General features: G+C 40.5%; 1 protein-coding gene across 2 annotated transcripts in view; it reads left to right on the top strand.

The window, feature by feature from the left end:
- The first annotated feature begins 6,987 nt into the window (after positions 1 to 6,987).
- Positions 6,988 to 7,622, top strand: part of Clip4 (CAP-Gly domain containing linker protein family member 4) — an 85,103-nt gene continuing 84,468 nt past the window's right edge. The window contains exon 1 of one of the 2 annotated variants that reach the window (XM_028778966.1): positions 6,988 to 7,205. The gene's annotated coding sequence lies outside the window, so the exon portion shown is untranslated. The remainder of the gene's footprint in view (positions 7,206 to 7,622) is intronic. The other variant, XM_028778965.1, reaches the window with a different exon arrangement.

Genomic DNA, 7,622 nt, shown 5'->3' on the forward strand with positions numbered 1-7,622 from the left:
TTTCTTTCTTTCTTTCTTTCTTTCTTTCTTTCTTTCTTTCTTTCTTTTTAGTTGAGCCATGACATGGGAGATTCTGGTTTGATGGGCTGGAGCCTTATCTCAGAAACAATGGATATATTTCAAACAGCTAATGTAAGTTATGGCCTCTTAGGGGCTTAGGTGATTCTTTGATGTTTTACGGAATCTCAAATGGAAGTGAACTGGATAGCACAGGATAAGTTCTCAGGAAAATATCAAATGGCAAACCAATGGTCTACTTGACCCCTCGACCATGTGTGTGAACATTAGAGATATAAGACTTGACCATGTGTGTGACCACTGAAGATATAAGGACAAAGGGTAGGGAAGGAGGCAAAAGCTAAAGTCAGGAGATGGTTTTCAATGTATTAGTTTGTGGTATGTTACAAAGCACCGTAGTTGAGGTATCACTATTCCTTATTTCAAGTTGTACTGCAGAGCTATAGTAAGAAAAACAACATTATATTGGCACAAAACAGTCATGTTGATCAATGGAATCGAATTGAAGTTCAAGACAAATTCACAGACCTATGGACACCTGGTAGCTGATAAAGGAGTCAGAAATACACAATGGAATAAAGAAAGCATTTTCAGCAAATGGTGCTGGTCAGATTGGATTCTGCATGTAGAAGAATGCGAATAGATCCATACTTATCACTCTGCACAAACCTCAACTCCAAATAGACCAAAGGCCTCAACATAAAACTAGACACACTAATTTTGATAGAAGAGAAAATGAGGAATAGTCTTGAATTCACTGGCACAGGAAAAGTCTTTCTGAACAGAACACCATCAGCCCAGGCGCTAAGATCAATAATTAACAGATAGAACCTCATGAAGCTGAAAAGCTTCTGTAAGGCAAAAGATACCATCAATAGGACAAAACAGCCACCTACAGAATGAAAAAAAGATTTTTACCAAATACACATCAGAGACAGGGCTAATATCTGAAGTATATAAAGAACTAAATAAAAACCCAGATATCAAGAAAAAAAATAACCCAATTAAAAATGGGGTACATATCTAAACAGAATTCTCAAAAGAGGAAACTCTACTGCCTGAGAAACACATGAAGAAATTTTCAACAGCCTTAGCCACCAGGGAAATGCAAATCAAAACTACTTAGAGATTTCATCTTAAACCCATCAGAATGGCTAAGATCGATAAAACAAGTGACAGCCCATGCTGGCAAGGATATGGTGTAATGGAAACATTTTCTATTGCTGGTGGATATACAAACTTGTACAGCTACTATGGAAATCAGTGTTCCTAAGGAAGATGGGAATTGATCTACCTCGAGATCTAGCTACACCACTTTGGGGTATATACCTAAAGGATGCTTATCCTTCCACAGAGGCACTTGCTTCTTTATTCCTAATAGTCAGAAATAGGAAACAACCTTGATGTCCTTCAACAGAAGAATGTATAAAAAATGTGGTACATTTATATAATGGAGTTTACTCAGCCATTAAAAGAAATGAAATCATGAAATTCACAGGTAAATGAATGGGACTAGGAAAAAAAAAATCATCCTGAGTGAGGTAACCCAGACACAGAAAGACAATATACAATATGTATTTGCTTATAGGTGGATATTAATGGTTAAATCAGTGATAAACAAGCCACAACCCAAGAACCACAAAAGTAAGGCATGGAGTAATGGACTAGGGGCACAGCTATATCTCCCCATGACAGAGAAGTAGAACAGATAGTTATGAATGGATGGGGGAGGGTTGCTGGGTGGGGGGATCGAGTGAAGATGGGGAGGGAAGAAGAGGATGAGGGAGAGAACGTGGGAAGAGACAGCTAAAATTAAGGGCCATCTGAGAAGTAGTATGGAAATCTACTACAGTAGAATCTTCCTAATAATGTGCATATATGAAAGCTTTCTAACTGAAATTGCTAAACAATGGGGAGACAGAGCCTCAACTGGGTGTTTCTTGTCACCAAATGAAGTTTCCCATACCAGGGCTGGGTTACAACTAATTGAGATGTTTGATAAAGGGATCCCATAGGAATCCCAAACAACTCAAGTTATTGCTGGGACTATAGTTTACTCTCTACCAACTGATGTCAAGGCCCCTTTGTGGAAAACAATACCCTCACAACTCACTGAACATGGAGAAGTCAAGCTGGTGCCTCACAGAGCTTTCACCCCGACATTCTAGTGTCTTTGGCACAGGGAGGTACAGGGATACCAAAAGAGAAACATAAACACCAATCCAGCCACCAACCCTTTGATCTACAATGGTGTCCTGCCTGCATGATACATTAGAACAATGGTAGCACAAAGCTTATGGGAGTAACCAACCAGTGTCTGATTTGAATTAAGGTGCACTTCTTGAGATAAAACCCATACTGCTTGAGTGATGCAGAACCTGAGACTAGATAGCTCAGGGACCTGGGATAAATCCAAATACTACTGTTCTAAAAAAAAAAAAAGTAGCAATATAATGACTCCTAATGACATACTGCTACTTGTAGGTCATTGTCTTGCTCAGCCATCATTAGAGCAGCTTCCTCCTGCAGTCAATGAGAACAAATGCTGTCAGGAGCTACCATAGGAGAAGCTAAGCTAGCAGGTGATCTTCCTGAGATGAGTCTGCCTTGGATTATAATCCATGATGGATTTTCTCCAGTAGGTAAGGCCCAGGAGAAATTCATTTCAGAAAAGATTCCTGCTATTAATATGCTTTTCCTGCTATTATTAAACATATATAACAATCACTAAGCTGAGCAGACAGAACAATGAAGATGTACTACTACTGTCTTGTAATAGTGCTATGTAGACAAATAGATGACTTCTTAATTCTTAATGATGATCTTATAAAACTTCCTAAAATTATATCAGTATTAAGCTCTTTTAGAGTGGAACTGCTATTAGGTTCTCTCTGATAATCAAAACTGCAATGCGAACTCTGCCAGTCTCTTAGTGTCGTGAGTTAATTGCTTGTGAGAGAGCAAACAGGCATCTACTACTCAGAGCACATTCCAAGAGGTTGTAAAACCATTAACCAAAGGTCATAAAAGGGAACTAATAATTTACTATAAGTTCTAGGACAGAAGACAAAATATTGACTGGGTTTATCTATACAGAACTTCACTAATACATTGATCACAAAAGGTATGGTTTTTAACTTTCCATGAACCTGTTGAGCTAGGGACAGATAAAGAATGATTTGCCAGATAAATACTCCTAATGGATACGCATATGAACATTCTGTTATAAATTTATTTGATTTATGATTTGAATTTATGTGCAAACTTGTGATGAACTTTTTACCATATAATCATGTATTCTGAAAAATGTGTAAGTGCTGAGGACAAAGAGAAGAGAACATTCTCCTTGTCTTGATTTTCTTAGCATTCTCCTTGTCTTCCCCTTTTCTTAGACATTCCTCCTTCTTCTTAGAAGCCCTTTCCCCCTTTTTCTTAGAAAGCTTTCACAGGAAACCTTTTAGAATTTAGAAATAAACACTAAATTCTTTTCAAAATATCCTCTTTTCTTCCTGGGACTTCAATTAGCAAGTTGAAAGTTAGAACCTCACAATTCCTGTGGAGATAGAGCAAAGGCTACTTTTATATACTCCCCTACTGTTTCAGGATGAGGCGCTAAACAGTTTCTCACCTCAGAGGAACTTAGAAGGCAGGTCAGCTACTGAAGCAAAATGACTTAGAATTGAGCAGGAAAATGTTTTATTATTATATATGTTGTCTTTCTAAAAACAAAATTGAAACCAGCAGCATAGTCTGACTAGTTTAAACAATCAGAACTCACCCCCCAAGTTCTGGAAGGAAGTCCAAGGTTCAAGTGCAAACTTGGTTTCTTCCAAGGCCTCTTTTTTTTTTGGCTCATAGATGGTTGTCCTCTCTGACATCTCTTGGTGTCTCCTCTATGTGTGTCCCCTTATGGGGATGAGTTACTGTGTCTAAGAACACCAGTCACATTGGACTAGAAGCCACTCTGACAACCTCACTTAACTACTCCTTTGAAGGCTCTATCAATAATACATCACCTTTTCATAACCTTTCTTCTGAATTTACACTTTTCAGGCTTCCTCAAAGCACCCTGGGCACCTTTATGTACAGCCATGTGACCTGCCTCTAGGTTTCTCAACTTCTAAACCAAAAGGCTGTGCTCTGGCAGGGAGGTCTGAAAGGAGACAGTATCAGACAGAACATCAGAGTCTATCAAACGGTCTGGAGGGAAACCACCAGGTCCTATGTAAGCAGGGCTTCTTTGAGCCCATGTCTGATATCAAAGCCTCATTGGAGAGTCCAGAGTTTGAAGCTGAGGAAAGAGCAGGGATCAAGCTTTGTGTAGAACTATCTTTTGTCATGTTGATGTGGCAGAATAAGATTGGTGTCTGTGTACAAAAGAACAGGGAGGCCTCTGAGTCTGCTGCCTCTATCTCCCACAGGTCCAGTGGAATAGGAGGACTCTATGATGTTCTAAAGCTTCACAGTGTGAGTCATGGCCATGACATCCCTTCGAGTGGGAGTCACATAAAAGATAGCCTGCACATCAGCTGTTCATATCACCAACCATAACAGTAGCAGAATTACAGTTATGAAGTAGCAACAAAAAATTATGGTTGGGAGGAGTCACTATAACATGAGGAATTGTGGTAAAGGGTCACAGCATTAGGAAGGTTGAGAACCACTGTTCTAAAGGCTTCCATGAAGAAAAAACATTTTTTTTTTTCAGAGCAAGAAAGCACCAATGAATCAGTCTAGAATGAGGCCTGAGAACCAGATGAAAAACATTCTGAGGACAGAGAAGCCATGGGGTCCTGTTACACGAGTCATCCAGGTTCAGGTACCCAACATCTACTTTTTCTAAAGGTTGTTTTCTCTCTCTCTCTCTCTCTGTCTCTCTCTCTCTCTGTAATAGAGTTTATTTAGGGCACAGGGAGGGGAGTTGAGGGGGTAGTAGAGACAGAGAAAGGGAGAGAGTGAGAGAGAGTGAGAGACAGAGAGGGAAGAGAGGAAGAGAGGAAGAAGAACAAGAGCAAGAGGAGGGTGTTTATTTTCAAAAAATACATTTACAGCTGACTCTTTCTATAATCCCTCAAAACTTTAGTTTTGATCATTCATAAATACAGCGGGTTTAGTACAAGATACAGTTTCTATCAAGTATAATCCTAAGCACGTGTATTAACTTCCAAGATTTCATACCACCACTGTATCTTTTTATATCTGTGTATATTCATTGTAGACAGTGCTGGGTCTCATGGGGACAATTTATTTTAAGTACATTAGAGTCCAGGCTGACCTCAAACTTGAAGTGATCCTCCTGCCTCTTCCTCCTAAGGGGAACACCTGACATCTGTGATACTCAGATGCAGACAGAACAAATTAACACCAAGAAGGAGACCCATTATATAAGCCCTCAGGAGCTTAGATTGAATTCCAGAGAAGAAAGAAAAAAAGAAAAAGAGAATTTCCAACTTAATTGTGACTGAATTATAAACTTGAATTGACTAAGACATGACTGTATTTGAATGAGTTTATCTGAAAGTGGCTAGATTCAATTTTCTCTGCTTTGAGGCAGAGCAGAGGCTCCGGGAAGAAATTACACTCAATTACAGGAGAATAGAGAAAATTACATTTTTGCACACTCAAGTCAGTAGCTGTGAAATTTGTGTTGGCTCTAATAATTACAGGCAGCCAGGTGTCAGTATAATCTTAAGAACAGACCGACAGATCATTATGGGCAGTGTTTCCAAGTTATTACCTGATCCACAGCTGTAACTCAGAAGGTCAGCTCAGTGTCTCATCATTAGACATCATGATGAAGTGAATTCGAATTTCTGTTAAAAAAATCTTTTCTTTATATCAGAAATCAGAGTCAAGTCTTGAGAGGCAGAAAAAGCTTATTTCTTTCAAAGTTTTCAGGGGCCTGGTCCAGAACATAACCTGTAACCAACATGAAGAAAATATGAAGTCTCGGGTAGTGCTGGAATCCTTGATATATCAGACTGAGGGATAATGTCTTATTCAGTGTTCCTTTTTTTTTTTTTTTATTAGCTGAACACCTTAGTTTAAAAATAGACATATCGTCCTGATAACTGGAAGAGGTTTCTTTTGGTGGGGGTGGTGGGGAGGTGAAAGGGACTCAGTTGGTGGCATCCTTCTAGACACCACACAGTGACTGCTGGGTCAAAAAGGCTTACAGTTAAGCCTGCAGAGTCATGAACTGTGTGGTGTGTCAGGTTTACCTTTATAGTACCTGCACTAGGAAATGTCACTACAGGTGATTTCCATCTGAAAGTTTATCTTTCCAGAGACTTGCCACAACTTGAGAACTCTGGGCCTGACATGGGAGAGATGTCATTCCGAGCATGAGTGTGGCCTCTGTCTGCTGGAAAGAAACTCAATGGAGAGTCAGTGATGTCCATTTCCCTGCCCTGCTCCTCAGAGCACAGCAGAGGGCACAGCCTCAAAACACTGGGGTGCCCTTTGTCTCTTATTAATCAAAGGATTAATAGCTTAAGTTTTGGATGATGTGGCAATTTGGGTAAAAATGGTTTTTTTCTGAAGGTGGGCCCTGGTAGCGACCACACATAGCCAAAGGTACTCAGGTACTTAACTGGATGACCACAGCCTGAGTTCCAAGTAAGGAATTCCATGAAGCTTTGTCTTGTGAACACACCTGAAGAAGTTTCAGACAGATTTAGAAAAGCTGCTGCGGAGGGAGGCCTGAGTGGGAATTCAGAGTGATTGATCTCTTTAGTAACCTGACAGTCACTTTGAAAGGGTCTGTTAAAGCACCTGAGCTTCCTCCCTGTTGTGAAATGAAGGGCTTGTAGGGGTCACTAGGGTCCTTCCCCTGTTTTAACGCTGCTTTGGCTAAGCATTAGGTTAAAGGTCCTAATTAGCGCCTGGCCCTTTAAATCTTGTATCCATGGCTCTGTGGCATGCCATTGTTATGCATTGGTTGCCTGTGGTGACCTGGCTGGCTGGGACACTCAAAGGGGACTCCACCAAAGGGAGGCAAGCCAAAGCCTGCCATTACCACCGTGGCTTTCTGGAACTGGAATCTACCTAGGGCCTGAAGGAGCCCATTATGAAAGCACCCGTTTCCATACACCCCCAGCTAACACACTAAGCAGTTTGTACTCTGCCGAGGAAGGCTGATGAGGAACTGAAACTTTTGACATTGAGAAGACAGTCACATGACTTGGGTAAGTCCTATTATAAAAGAAATGTGTCTCCTCAGACCTTCAGTGAAACTCATTTCTGTAAAGGCAGAGATGGATAACCCAGAGCACACAGGACAATCTCAGACAAATGAAAACGAGCCATCCTAATTGAATGCACACACTGCCTGGCCATGTAGACACATGTCAAAGAAATACATCTTTTTTCTTTTTCTTTTCCTTTCTTTTCTTTTCTTTTTTTTTTGGTTTTTCGAGACAGGGTTTCTCTGTGTAGCCCTGGCTGTCCTGGAACTCACTCTGTAGACCAGGCTAGCCTCGAACTCTCGAACTCAGAAATCCACCTGCCTCTGCCTCCCAAGTGCTGGGATTAAAGTTGTGCGTCACCACTGCCCAGCTTCTTCTTCTTCTTCTTCTTCTTCTTCTTCTTCTTCTTCTTCTTCT

This window comes from Grammomys surdaster, unplaced genomic scaffold (genome assembly GCF_004785775.1).
Source record: "Grammomys surdaster isolate TR1022 unplaced genomic scaffold, NIH_TR_1.0 343, whole genome shotgun sequence".
Taxonomy (NCBI): domain Eukaryota; kingdom Metazoa; phylum Chordata; class Mammalia; order Rodentia; family Muridae; genus Grammomys; species Grammomys surdaster.